Raw genomic sequence first — 15,647 nt, forward strand, 5'->3', positions numbered from 1 at the left:
GCATAAGTAGAGGCTAATACTATATATAGTATTTTATACTACAAGTATGAGAAGAACTTATGTGCATGATACAATCCTCCTAACCAAATATGATCCTCCTGCCTTAAAGAAAGTAAGTTTAAAAACAAACAAACAAAAAACATGGCCTCAAAATATGTTTTGGACCCAGGAGAGGTGGCACATGCCTGTAATCCCAGCATTGTGGTAGGGTAAGGCAAGAAAATTGCAAGTTCAAGCCTAGTCTGGAAAGTATAGCAATTTAACACAATTTAGAAAGGCTTTGACTCAAAATTTAAAAAAAAAACTTTGTAAAATGGGTTGGGAATGTGGCTCAGTGCAAAGGCCTTGAGTGCAATCCCTGGTCCCAAAAAAGAAAAAAAAAAATTGATCTATGATCTGGAGCCTGAAGGAGATCAGTGGGGATTTGTAGTAATTTGGATAAGTTGAACAGCCTGAGTTGAAATTCCAGCTTCATGATCTTTTGGCTACATGATTTTGAAGTATTCTTTAAAGTACCTGTGCTTTTGTATCCTTATCTGTAAGATGGTAATGCAAATAAGAACATAGTTGGGTCCGTTAAATTAGTAATAATGAAGTACTTTAGAAAGCACATGGCTCATTGTTAGGTATTATTAGTATTATCTCATTTTCTACTTTAAGTTGAAGAACTTCCTTCAAAATTAATTTTTATAGTTTTGGATAGGGTTAGAGGCCATCTGATTCAGAAAATGCTTTCCATGCCTCAGTTGGTATGGCCATGCATCTTTTTTGATTTAAAGGAAATAAAAATGGTAGATTAGTGACATTCTATCTGTAAGTTTTACTAAAATTATAATATTATAAAATTATAATATTTTCTATTATAGAAATTATAGAAGACATGAAGGAAATAAAAGCAAGTACTTAGTGTTCAAAGAGCTCAAACCTAAGTTTGATCAATACAATCAATATATATGGAACAATTGACAATCAGCTAGAACCAGAAATTATAAACAAATATGTATCTCTAAGGTTGTACCTCCTCTATGATTTAATAAGTATCCATTGTTCTTTGTCTCCTCTTGAGATTAAATTTTTTATTGAGAGCAGCTGTGAAGTCTTGGTTTTCATCCATCTAGGCCTGTGTGCTGTGAGCACGCGCATGCTCTCGCACGCGTGTGTGTGTGTGTGTGTGTCTATACAAAGGACCTGCAGCCACCAGGGGAGTGTAGAGCAGCACAAGGACTGCAGTGAAAGGAAGGGAATTGAGGCTGCTTCTCCCACTACTTTTCAATAGCCCTGAGCCCCCACTAAAATGAAAGGATTAACCCAGAATCTAGAATAATAGTATTCATTTACTATTCATTTATAAACAGGGCAAAAACATTCTTGGAAGGAAATCTGATGAGTAAGCACAGACAAGAGTGGAGGAGGAAGGACAACCGTGGGGTGGCAGCAAAGCCATCACTGTTTCACTGAGTCCTGAAGGGAGAATGAGGATTCCCCAGAACAAGAGCTTGGAAATAGATGGTGCCAGAAGCCACAAAGAGCATAAAACTGAAATCCATTCATTTTAGTTAAAGTCAAGGGTGCAGAGGAGGAATGGAATGAAATGGAGCTCATAAGGAGACTGTAGCTGGATCATGGTTCCATGCAGACCATGTTAAAAAATTCTGGACTTCATTATGAAAGGGGTGGGTAACTATTAAAGAGTTTTAAATCAGAAAATGATGCCAAATGAGTTCTTCAGAAAAATTATTCTGGCTGCAGTGCTGAGGGAATTTGAGAGGAGCAGGATTAAGGCAAAGATATCATTTAGGAGATTGCTGTGCTATTTTAGCTAGAGAAGATGGTGGTTTAAGCCAAGCATTTAACATCAGATCCCTCACTCTCTTGATCCTCTTGCCTCTTTCCCACTTAGTGTATTGTGGGAATACTATGACCCTGGTTAAATCTAATTCTTTGCCAACTCCATACCCATACTCAAAAAGTTAAATGTAGCTGGAGAAAAAAGAAATTAAGCTAACTGTTCTCATTTGAAATTTGTGAAAATAAACTGCCAGCAGGCCCTTAAAGTGCTGCTCAACAATAGCTACCTACCTTACACCCAATAACTTCCCATTGTCACGTATGTATTTTTTCATGGTTTCTCCTCTTCTTGAAAACCTTCAATACCTCTTTCCTCCTAATTACTCTGAGTTAATCATTTTTCTTCCTAATTCACCAATAAAGTGTCATAATCCTAGGAAGGTTTCCAGTCTCACCTCTACCTCTAACCAGCTGCCTGTTAGCATCACTTCCTACCACCCTCTCTTCTGCAGGCGAAGTTTCCATGCTCCTCACCCAAGTCCATCCTCCCTGCAGAACCATCTCTTCTTACTTTCTTGTGGACATCACCCCAGCAGTTCTTCCCCGTCTCTTTCATCAGTAACTTTCATTCTTTTTCTTTTTTGGTACCAGGGATCAAACTCGGGTCCTTGCACTTGCAACCTTCATTCTTAATGAATCAATTTTATCACCACTGAAATATAGAATTATTTCTCTCATCTTAGAAAAATCTTTTCACAACTCTGCTTTCTTTTTCAGGTACTCTCTCCCATTTCTTTGCCCCCTTTCTTTGCCATGAACTCTTAGAAATAATTGCCCTAAAAAAATTTGCCCTGATCTTTCTTGTAATGTCTTTCCTCTTCCTCCTCCTCCTCCTCTTCCTCCTCTTCTTCCTTTTTTCTTCAATAATCTACTGAAATCAGTTTCTGGATCCCACTACTCCACCAAAATTAATAATGTCAAAGTCAGCACCAATTTCCTCCTTGCTTCTTAGTTATCCTCCCTGATCTTCCTTTACCCATCATTAATATTTTATTCAGTTAGCCATTCTTTCATCCTAGAAAATAAATCATTCACTTGAATTTCAGAATTACACACTCTTACTTCATTGGCTACTCCCCCTTAGTTGCCTTTGTTAGTTCTTTTTTCTTGTTTAACTTCTTAATTTTCAGACATTATGATGTTCATATCCTGGGCCTCCTATCTCTTGGTAATCATATGCAATTCTATGAATTTACATATTCTGTATATGCTAACACTCCAAAATGTTTATCTTCAGCCCAGTGATCTCTCAAGAATCCAATAGCTCAAACCGATTAGAGCACATTATCAACTGGCCACAGTAATTATTTTGGGATAAGCATCTAGAAAAATAAGACACTGAGATTCCATCTCACCTCAAGGACTGGCCATCAAAAAATCAAACAGTAACAAATGCTGAAGAGACTGCAAGTAAAAAGGAACACTTCTACACTGTTGGTGGAAATGTAAACTAGTACAACCACTATGGAAATTAAAGTGAAGATTCCTCAAAAAAGCGAAACTAGAAGTTCCATTTGACCATGCTATTCTAGGTATCTTCTTGAACAGTTAGACATCATAGTACAATGATACATGCATACCCTTGTTTACAGTAGCGCAATTTATAAAAATCTTGGAAGTGGTTGCTATGTCTATCAATAGATGAATGGATTAAGAAGTTGTATTTATGCACAATGAGTTACTACTCTGCTATAAAGAAATATAAATTTGAGTCATTTGTAGGAAAATGGATGCATCTTGAGACCATAATGTTAAGTGAAATAAATCAGACACACAAGCTTAAATATCACATGGTTACTCTTATATGAGAATTCCAAAGTAAAAATAAGGAAAAAAAAAAAAAGATAGATACCAGGAAATAGGGAGATAGATTGTTGTCAAAGGGGATGGGGATCAAGAGCTGGAGGGAGGGGAGGGATAGGAGATGAAAAAAGGAATTGGGATGTGTGATGGACATAGACCAACTCCACATAGGAATTACTCATCATGTACTACTGATGTGTACTAATCAAGTAAAGAAAAATAATACAAAGAGAATGAGCCTCAGTAACTGTTTCTGAACTCCAGGGCAAAAATTCACATGTTCTCCACTGGGGATGAGAACTCAGGTTTGAAATTGCTGTAGTGAATATTTGTCAGAGCCCCACTCCATGCTTGATTTTGAAGCCAAAATATAAAAGAATGAGACCCTAGTAATGGGTTCTGATGACCTTGGAGTCCTTCATGAAGTCACTGTTCAACTCAATTCTTCTCTTGGAATGTTTGATTAAATAGGGATAAAAGTGCCTTTTTAAAAAAATCTGGGATTTCCATTGCTTAAAAACACATGAATCCTAGCTGATATAATAAACTTTGGATGAGTTAAACATTAGTATCTCTTCTTTACACGGAGGACAAGCATGCTACAATATCTGTGTAATGTTCTCAAAGTCATTCATTTATTAAATGATGGTACCATGTAACAAGTGATTATCCAGATAGGCTTTAGACTTTACACTTATAATTACAACTTCTTGTGGTGGAACTTTGGACATTTTGGAATTTAACACTGATGTAATGTGTCCCTTTGGGTGTGTGTGTGTGTGTGTGTGTGTATACAATCTCTACTAAATTAGAACATTAAAACGATGGTGGTATTTTCTTAAAAATTTTCACAGAGCTATTTCTCATTCATTATTCAGCCCAATTTTTTTGAAATATTCTGAAAACAAAATCAACTCTACTCTTTGTGTTCTTGACTATAATTTTATTTTTCAGTACCAGTGGATTTTGTACTCATGTTTTTAAATATGAAAACAATAACGGAGAATTTGGTTTTGGAACATCTGAATTTGATAAGATAGATTAACCTTTCTCCCACTGAAATGTTGCTAGTAGAAGTGAAATGCAAACAAAACCTGGGAAACCTGCTTCCAAGCACCAGATCTTTTTTTTTTTTTTCATTGTCTGACATCAAGCAAGTTCTTTAGTGCATGTGAGCCATTTTTTCCTCTATGAAGTATGAAACACATCTACTTCACAGGACTGACACCACAATTAAATGAGACATAAAATAGTATCTGCTTTTCAAAATCCTTAGGATAAAAAAATCCCTGTGTTAGCAAAATAAGGTTCCCAAGTATAATTTCAAAGCTTATTTGTTTCAACAGATGTCCATCTTATAAAAGTAGTGTGAGCGATCACAAAAGGTACACCGTCCTTTTACTCATTTTGAAACACTGAAGTGGACCAAAGTTAGGCAGCAAGAATGGCTCAGGGCTGTTCTGGGTGGTGACTGAATGATGTGTGCAATTTAAAACTGTTTGGAATTAAAACAAAATAGCAATTGCTTCCTTTGCATTATGTTGATGTGTCTTGCCTATTCTGTTGCTGAAAAGAAATCCACTCCAAACCTTGCACTACGGAGAATTCAATCTAACAATATTTAGTTTCCTATGGAGTGAACGGGGAACTTATTGTATCTCCTATCTCATCTCAGAATGGAAGTGTTTTGTTTAAGAAGTCTCAGAAGGGAGTGCTTCTTTGATGATTGAACTCCCTGTGGTTTTGGTCAAGTGGAAACAGTGCAGAGGCATGGAAGAAAGGAAAGCTGTAAGCACAGAAGAGAAGCTTTTCTGGCAGTGATAAGAAGAGGCATTTCTTTGACCTTTTAAGTAGTCAAAGCTTAGAGAGTGCCTCGGCAGAAGTCCCAGAAGAGAGCAAAGTAGAGCAGAAGTGAGCCAAGCCTGTGTGGGGAGAACGTTCACTGCAGCTCAAGGGGCCTCCTAAACGGGTCTACCCTTTTCAGTGAGATGCTTCAGTTCGTGAGAAACGTCAAGTAAATCAAAAGTGAAAAACAGATGGAGTTGTCATATAAAAAGCATCCAGTCTGAAAAGAATACTTCAATTCAGAAAAAAGGAGAGAAATATTAGAAGCTAAAGTGGATGATTAGGGAGCCAATATAAGTTACCTATAGGAGGACTAATCTTTATGAAGACAGAGTAGTTTCACTGAAGAAATTTTAACCAAAAATTTAAAAAATAGACGAAGTAAAATAGAAGAAATAAAGATAGAAAGGAGACACAGAAACTATAGCTTTAAGACATAATCAAAATTATCCAAATTTACCCATACTTTTATTCCTTGGGCGTGTTTTTCCCCCGTCTGGGGCCAAATTCATAAGAATTTTACAGATACTACAAGTTCATAAATTCCAAAAGTCACATCAAAGACTTCCATTTTCAAAAGAAATGGTACATAAACAAAACTACTAAATGGGTACCACATTCTAAACTTCAAACACACATAAAAAATTTATATTTCACCCAGTTGATAAATTCAGGTTTTGTTTTAATCTACTAAGGGACAAGAACCTGATTTCAACATAAAAAGCAGACACCAGGCAAATTATAAATGATTAGGTAAAGTATCTTAGTCCATCCATCTTCCGGACACCTCCACAACCACATGTGTCTATTTCCTCAACCCCAGAGCACAGGGAGTCTCATCTTCCAGTGTCCTACCCATCTGCTATAGAGTGTGCACTGCCTTAACTTGGCCTAGTAAATCAGCTGGTGCCTCTCACTGATGCATTTCGAATTCTTTTTTGCAGCTAACATCAAAACCTGACTGGGCTGGGCCAGGGATTTAGCTCAGTACCCAAGTTCGATTCCCGGTACCAAAAAAAAAAAACCTGACTGGGCTGAGCTGAATTCTCCATTTCTGCTCTAGAGGGAACTCCTCAGACCCTGCTTGGTGACAACAGGAAAAGTTTGTGGGGATAGTTTTATTTTATCTGTTCCTATTTCTGCTTATAACCAAATTAGCCTTCCCAGTTCTGAAACAAAAATGAATGGTACCTACCAAGTGCTGGAATAAAACCAGAGTTAAAAATTTTTCCTCTGTTAAGTAAGAGTGAGAAAATCTGATATAAATTTCAAGTTGTTTGGCTAGAGTTCTAAATATATTTCATTTGCTTGTCATAATTAGAATTTTCAGAGTAATCATACATACATAGTGCCAAAATGTTTATCTTGTATTTAAGATATGTAGGGCATTCTGAATGTTATTAGAAATAAATTTATTAAAAAGATAAAGATTTATGGATTTACTTACATTTTCTTCTCTCTGTACATTCTTATTTAAGAAAGAAATAAGAAAAATGTCTCTTTCCCTGCCATATAGCACAATGTGTTGCATCTTAACACTCCTTTGAAACACACTGATCCCACCTGCAATGATAGTTTGACATCCCTGAATGGTTGGTAAGAGCCTGCACTACTTGAAGAGCAGTGAGCTGTGTTTTTCTCCAATTTTCTGAAAGTAGATGAAATATTTAGCAACTGAAATATTTAGCTCTCAAAAGAGCTGCCACTAATAACCACAGTTCCCAAGAGAGTCAAACTGTCCTCTGGGCTCTATTGCTCAGGAATTTCATCAGTGTCAAGGCAGTATCAATCAACCAAACTGAAAATAGCTGGGGCCGGGGATTTAGCTCAGTGGTTTCACTGCCTGCTGAACAAGTGCAAGGACCCAAGATCGATCCCCGGTACCAAAATAAATCCCCCAAAAACAAAAAACTGAAAATAGCTATTGAATGGTAAAACCTCAACAGATTTACAAGGACCGGGATATCCCAACCAGCAACTGGGCCACAAAATTACTCAATAACTTAATATCCAGTAACAAAATTCTTTGTTTCACTCATTTTGATAGTAAAGTCCCTACAGAAAGAGTATGAAAGTTTTTGAATAATTTTCTCTTTTCTCATACATTCTAAGCCATTTTTTTCCAGGCAGCTATCATCAAATTTATAGGAAAATTGTCTTTCCACAACATTATATATTGATTCTGTAAAGGAAAGCCAACAAGGCTAGGAACTTTAATTAGCTAGTTTACCACCATTAGATTAGGAATAAAGCAGGTACCCAACACTAAAATAGTTAAAATCATTTGCATTTATTATATTTCTCTCACCACAGTACATTTACCTGGAATAATTATTGTTTACATATTAAGATAAATGTATGATTTACCACAATATGAACTGTTTAAAGAAAAGATGTTAAAAATTGCACTGAAATTATAAGCAGCGATATTTAATCACCCATTTAACATATACTGAGAATAAGAGGCAAAGTGAGCAGTTGTACTGCTCTTCATAAGGCAAACTTCAACACAAAAGCTAATTTTGCCTTTCATAGTGTCGAAAACAGTATTATTCCCTTCACGTTTACAAGCACACTCTAAGCATCCAAATAAGCAGTGAGCCCCATTATATTATGCAGGACACAATATGCAGCAGCTAATAAGAAAACTGCAGCCAAACTCCTGGCTACCAAGCTGGAAAACATGAGTCACTTGCTGCTTTAGGCTGCTCCAATCTAGTAATTATTTAACCTTTGCTAACTGAACCAGATCCACAAATGTATTTCTTGAACTTTAAAGGTAAGAATGAATTCTGTTCTCTTCATTAGTATTCTCAAGTGCTTCAAGATGATGCATAAATAGGAATAATAATAGCTAACCTTCACTGAGCATTTACTGTGTGGGAAGACACCAATAGGAGCGTTTTACATATATTATCTCCCTTAATGCTCACTACAGCCCTGTAAGGTAGATTATATTATTAATCAGAATAAGCTTAACAAATGTTCATGAGGTCACATAGTTAGCGAGTGATGGAGTATAAACTCAGGCAGTGACCAAGATTTTAATCTCTGACTCCTCTGTGTCACACAGTTACTCATATGGGTGGGGCACAAGTAAGTGTCCTTGGGAAAAGTGTCTGCTTTGTCTCAGAATTCTGCTGTGGTTCTTGAAGCTTGCAGCATTTATATTAGTTCCATTACTGTCCTTGCTAAAATTCAAACAAGTGCAGGTCTGGAATGGAATGGATAAGCATTTTGATCTATTTGTACCAGTGAGGTTACACTCTGAGAACAGATAATATTGGATAAGAGGGAGGTTCATCAACAGGAAGTGTCTTAATAGTGTCGGCTCCTCATAGGGATATTTAGAAAAATATAGACCCAGATAGGGATTCTAAGGCTACGGACAGCCTGAAGTCACTGAGCTGGGAGCAAAATCAGGGGAAACTGTAGAGGAGGTCAAAAATGGAAAAGAAAGCTACAGGCTGAATCTGGCTGTAAGATGCAAGGTTAAAATCTACAAACCTAAGAATTTTGCTTGGAATAAAGACTTCATAGATTATGAAGTTAAAGGCATAGCATCATACTACTGGGTATCCCGTTCTCAGAAAAATCAACAAAAGATTTTATAGAGAATTCTAATCCATTTCCTTTTATAATACAAACGCATATTTGTAACAACATCCACTTTGAAATAGCAAAATCTTATCCAAGGGAGAAATCATGACATTTGAAAATTACTTATCAAATTGAATTTTAAAATAATTTATGAATTATTATAACCTAAATGGAAATTGATATCTCATTTGTTTTCCTGAAACAAAATATGAAAATGTCAAATGGAAGCGATTTTTTTCTGCTTTCAACTCCTTGGACTCACATGCAGTCAATGTGTAAGTAGTCTATGGTAGTCTATGATCATTTTTTATGTAATGAAATGAGTTTACTAATTTAGAGCTCATTAGTACTACTTTTGCAAATTGGCTTTCTGACTTGTCAACTTGATATTTGGGTCATGAAAAGTGACATAACTGGGTCTCTTGCAGCATTAATAGTGTTCCCATTTTAAAATTTATTTTCATAAAAAGCTTTTAAAGTTGTTTATTTTGAAGCATACTACTAATTCAACTTTTCTCCCTACTTCAATTTTTAACATGAGAAACTCTGGATTAGTTGCCTTCCCACCACTGAGACAAAATACCCACCACCTACAACTTGAGGAGTAAGTGTTTGTTTTGGCTCATAGTTTCAATAGGTTTAGTCCATGGATGGATAGCTCCAAAACAGAAACAGAATGGTGAAAGGACTTGAATGAAAGCTACTCAACCCATGGCAGCCAAGAAGCAGAGAAAAGCAGGAGGAACTGAGAAAAACAATATACCTTTCAGGTCATGCTTCAAGTGATCTATGTCTTCTGACAGAGCCCCACCTCTTAATAGTACATTTAGCTATGAACTCAACAATAGATTAATCCACTAATTCGTATGATCACCTTCCTAAAGTGCCACCTCTGAACACCTGAGTCTTTGGGTGAATATTTTATGAATTTTTGGGGGGGGGTACTGGGGATCGAAATCGGGTCCTTGCGCTTGCGAGGCAGGCAGCAGAACCACTGAGCTAAATCCCCGGCCCCTTTGGGTGAATATTTTAAATCTAAATCATAACAAACTCCTCTCAATTATGTGTAAAGTTTCCACAATGTCATTATCCTGCAATAGGTTAAAGATTACATACAGTTGTGAATGTACTGGAAAGAGTTTTTTATTCTAGACAAAAAAAATAAAGCTTACAAAATTTTATCCATTCTCTAGCTTAAGCTATAATTGGATTCTTATTGAAAAATGTAAACTATTCCCATATGACATATTGGAAAGAACTTGAACTTTGATATTATTCAAACTCAGAATCAAAATATGCTTCTTTCTCAGGTAATAGGTGTCATAGGGGAGTGAACTCCAAAATATGTAATCATAAGTAAATAACTATTTTCCTATCCTCTCACTGGGCTAGTTCTTTCCCTGTCCTTGAATTTTAAGCACTAGTAGTTACATTTTAAAGAATAATGCCATTTCCATAAGAACAGAGAACCCCTTAAAACAAAGGAAACAATCGTCACTCCCATGTGTTCTCTGCCATTCTCCAGCCAAGGCATCTGCTTTAACCCGGACAGGCTGACAGTGGTTGCAGTCCCCCCAGCCTCATAAGGACCAAAGCCAGTGACTGAGCAGAAATCAGGCCTCACTGGAACCCTGAGCAGAGGTTGGACAACTGCTTCTCAGGAACTCAGGAAATTCATGTGTCAGAAAAGGTGACTCATAAATAAACCAAAAGAATATGGCTGCACAGATGTCAGAATCTGATCAGATAAAACAGTTTAGGGAATTCCTGGGAACCTACAATAAACTTACAGAAACCTGCTTTTTGGACTGTGTTAAAGACTTCACAACAAGAGAAGTAAATCCTGAAGAGATCACCTGTTCAGAACATTGCTTACAGAAATAATTAAAAATGACACAAAGAATATCCATGAGATTTCAGGAATACTATATTCAGAAGAATGAGGCCCTGGCAGCCAAAGCGGGACTTCTTGGCCAGCCTCTATAGAGAAGTCCCAATGGCTGAGCTCTGGGTGGAGGCTGCCATGGCTGTTGCACTGGGAAAGAGGACTCATCAGGTGGAATCCCTGGAAGTGGTGGGCACCATGTTGAGCCATCTGTCATGACTATTTGCAAATGGAAACCACTGGAAAAACAAAACTGCTGCTCACCAGGAATAATCAGAATAGAGGATCTTATTGTTCAGTGAAAATAATAAGGTGCAACATTAAGGTTGAGGCCTTAAGATTCAGTAGCTTGGTAACATAATTAGAAAAATAAGCCACTGTTCCCTCAACTGTGACTGTTAATTTTAAAGCAAAATATGTGTTCAATCATGTAAGAGAAAAACATTACTGAAAGTGAAATAAATGGGAATATCACTGAAAAAAAACCACCTGCATAATAAAGAATTAATCATACCAGAAAAGTAAGACTCTGTAAGGCTTCTCAAAACTAGGCTCTAATCTCTTGAAAGTTTCAACCTAATAGAAGTGTCTTCGTTATTCTTATAGGGATTCTAGGACCCAGCTGATAATTTATACTAAAAAGATAAGACAGAGTGAGATCATCCATATTTATAGTCTTAACCATAAATCCCAGTCACACCTGAAAGATGAACTTAGATAATTGAATTATTGAGTTCAGTAGTATTAGCCTGACTTCCTCAGGAATGGGGTTGGAGATTTTGTTCAACTATGTAAATAATGATTCAGTCAATTCTGATTACATAGCAAAATCTCAGTAAAATCTTTAGACATTAATGTAAGGTTACCTTTCCTGATTGCTAGGGAAATATCAGTGATGGCAGGAGCGTAACCTATGCTTGAGGATATCGGAGCTTTGAGTTTGGAAACTTCAATTCCCAACATCTGCCTTTGCAATTCTTCCTTTGGCTGGTTCTAATTTGTATATTTTTTTCTTATAATAAAATTTCATCATTTCTCTGATTTCTGTGAGTCAGTCTAGTGGATTACCAAAGCAGAAGGAATCTGTGAGGACCTTCGGTTCATAGAAGATGGTTAGAATTGATGGTGGCCCTGAGGATCCTGGAACCTGCCAAGATGTCTGAAACGCAAGTAGTTTTATGGAAATTGTTTTCTCTGACTTTGCAGTTTGGTAAACACTTTAAAATTGCTGACAGAAATCTTGGCTGGGTGGAGGACTATGTCCTTAGCCTGTTTTTAGCCTCAGGTGTAGTGTAACTGCCAAACCCTTAATCAAGTTAGAGGTACCTGTTGCTGGAGTTTTGTGTTCTGTCAGACTGTTAAGCCACAGTGGGAAGTGGTCCTAGAGGAGGAGCAGTTCTATTCTGTCAGCTCTGGCTTATTCACATTCATTTCCAATCTCTCAGGTTTTGTCCAAGAGGAAGAGAAAATTAGGGTCTGTTTCACGTATTGTCACTGGGCATCAGGACTTGGCAAGTCTACAGCTCATTGACAGTGATTACTCAGCCCCTCAGATGCTGTGCTACTTTGCCCCTCCAGATGGCTTTCTTAGGTAGAGTCCTCATTCAGTAAGGTGAGGGGACACACAGTCCCAAGCCCACCATTTACTCTTCTCAAGAGAAACTTCTCCCTCAACTGGCCACTTCCCAACCTTGTGTAAGAAAATGTCAGGAAAAGCCATTGTGCAGGCTCTTAGCAAGGGTGGCATATGTTGTTGTCTTTGACTTATCTGGGATGGAATGAGTCCTATTTTAATCTTTACTTATGCTTGGAAAACATGAGCTTAATCACATTATCTAAGTTTTCTTTCTCTCAGCACCAATTTCTTCACCAGAAAAATTAGAATTAAAAATAAAATGAAGTTAGAAATTAGTACAGTAGACTTTGTGGCAGACATTTGTGTTCTCCATACCTTTAATTTTATTTTTTCCCTTTCTGTCTGTATAATGCATACACACATACTGTTTTCAGTAACCTACTGACCTATAATAAAAATGCAACTTTAATGAATTACAGTCTTTTCCCTACACATAATACATGCATTCATTAAAAAGAGACAAAGCAGTTTTGTATAACCCAAACATGTACAAAATGTGAAATAAAGTATTCAAAATTCCAATTATTTTTTTAGCCTAATCTTTCTCTCATCTCCATAACTAACACTGTGTTTTCAAAATTAGGTATTTTAAATTAAGTGATTAAAACAGGTGTACAAAAATTTCCCATGTGGATATGAAAACAAAGAAATATAGATATGAGTGTAATCTGGCATTTTTTTTCTCAAAATTGGTAATTTATATCAAACACATAAAGATGTAAATGGAAAATACCACACTGTATTTCCTCAAATCCCATCCCTCTAGAGGATTTCCTGCTTCTCATTCCCAACAAAAAACTGTAGGATTATTGTTCCTGGTCCTGAAAGGGGAATACACTTTCTCTCCTGGGCACAGGAAGAGTCTTGTTAAACATCAGAAATAGCTGCCACCTAGCCACTTGGCGTTCCCTGAGTCCAGGGATAAGGCTGAGAGGGAAGGATCTGCCATCCCAGCACTGGAATTGGTTAAGAGGAGTTAAGACAGCCATTATGCCATTATGCCACAACGACACGGAGAATTTTACATAGCATCCCAGTGACTCTCCTGGGTGCCTATTGGTACTAGTCCCTTGTCCAATTGTAGTAAGTAGATATGTGTATCAGTCCTGACTCCAGAAGGTTATGAAAATCAGTGACTCAGAAGCCTAAGGCATGATAAGCCATGCTATCAAAATAAGGCACTGCCACCAAGATGAACAGAGGTGAAAGCTGGGAATGAGAAAAATTTCAAATGAAAAGCAGTAGAAAAAAAGAATATGCAAAACCACTTGTGCTTCTAAGACTAATTTCAGTGTTAAGGGCTGTAGCTTTTCCCCAAACCCTTCCTTTCCCTTTCTCAATTTTCCTCAAAAAGAGAAGCCAATCAGAACTCTGAAGGGGTTAGAAATGAAGAAGTGTATCTGAATGGTGGAAAGGACAGACTAAGGGCACTCAGCCAGGCCATGCATCATTCAGTTTCCTCTACAAGACAGGACTTGCTGCTCCAGGTCTCAGAAGATGCCTCCCAGCTGTCAGCTCCCTCAAGCTCTAGAGAGCCCCCTTCCCCTCCTCTTGGGCATGTGCGTTAGGAGCTGCTCACATCCCATATCCGGTGATCAATCAATGTGGGAAAATAATAATCTGGTTGTGTCAATCAACCAAGAGCAACCTGGCAGGCCCTGTACATTCCAGAGATTCCCATGGGGTATTGTCAGGTCTGCATCATGGTTTAGTTTCTCCCTCTGCCCAAGACCCCTTCTCTCCCAAACTTTCCTCAGGTATTTAACTAATAAATCCTTTGCCACTCAAACTCCATTTCAACATCTGTTTCTGTAAAACTCTACCCACTATGAATTTTTTTCCTTGCAAAGGACAGAAACCAAACCAGATTAACGGTAGTAAAAGAAAATTTACTGGGAAACTATTCAGAATCTTGAAGATGATGGAAAGGTTGGAGGACTGGAGCCAAAGCAGCCACAAAGAGAGGGCCAGAAAGCAGGAACTGCAGAAGTCACACTGCAGAAATCAGTGAGGGTGCTGCCCTGGGGATAAATGAGCTCTGAATGTTTTCAATGCCTTTACACTTTTCTTAAGATGCAAATTGCAAGGCAAGAGCATCCAATGGCCTAAAGGGCTGCTGACCACCTAATTACAGTTTCAGCAAACTATCTAGTTGGAAAATGTGACTCTATCAAAAGATGTCAGGGTGCTGTTAAAATGATGAAATGGCTGTAGAAAAGGCAGAAAATAATAGGTATCTGTTGTACTCTATCTACTTACATTATCTATCCACAGTTCTTTCCATATATACATATATATATATTTCCAAAATATATACCTATGTATATAATTACTTTTACTGGTCCTCCCCTCAAGTTGCTGTCTAACATCTTTTTATTTCACTCTGAAGGAGTCTGTTCAATGTTTCTCCAAGTATGGACAACTTATTTTTCTTACTGTAGGATTGTCTTCATTGCTTTTTCATTTTTGAGAATCTTTCTGGACATAGAATTCATGGTTGGAAGTTTCTTGTTTCAACACTTTGAAGATGCCATCCACTGTTTTTCTCTCCTCAGTGATTTCTAATGAAAAATCAGCTCTGAATCATATAAAGGTTCTTTGCATGTTTTAAATTCTTTTCCTCTTGCTGATCTCAAGATTCTCTTTTTGTCATTGACCTTCGTCAATTTGATATAATATTTCCTGGTATGATTCCTTTAACATTATCCTGCTTAGAATTCACTGAGCTGCTCAATGTTTTTCATCAAATTTGGGAATTTTTCAGTCTCTATTTCTTCACATATTTGTCTTTCCTTTTCTCTTTCTTCTCTTCTGGGACTCCTATTATATATACTTGTTGATCTGATTAATTATGGTGCACATGTTTCTGAAAAATCTTAATAACCTTAGTCTGTTTTGCTTCCTTCCTTCTTTGCTTGAGCTTCTCCTCCTCTTTCTTCTCTCTCTCTCTCTCTCATCTCTCTCTCTCCTCTCTTTCACTTTTTCCTTAGGTTGGATAATTTCCACTGACCTTTTTTAAATTCATAAATT

At 37.2% G+C, this 15,647-nt stretch overlaps 1 pseudogene; it reads left to right on the forward strand.

The window, feature by feature from the left end:
• Window positions 1-10,812: 10,812 nt before the first annotated feature.
• Window positions 10,813-11,172, forward strand: LOC101701715 (mitochondrial import inner membrane translocase subunit Tim9 pseudogene; annotated as a pseudogene).
• The last annotated feature ends 4,475 nt before the right edge of the window (window positions 11,173-15,647 follow it).

This window comes from Heterocephalus glaber, unplaced genomic scaffold, assembly GCF_053883595.1.
Source record: "Heterocephalus glaber isolate CG9 unplaced genomic scaffold, H.glaber_assembly_v1.0 deba00001454, whole genome shotgun sequence".
Lineage (NCBI taxonomy): Eukaryota > Metazoa > Chordata > Mammalia > Rodentia > Bathyergidae > Heterocephalus > Heterocephalus glaber.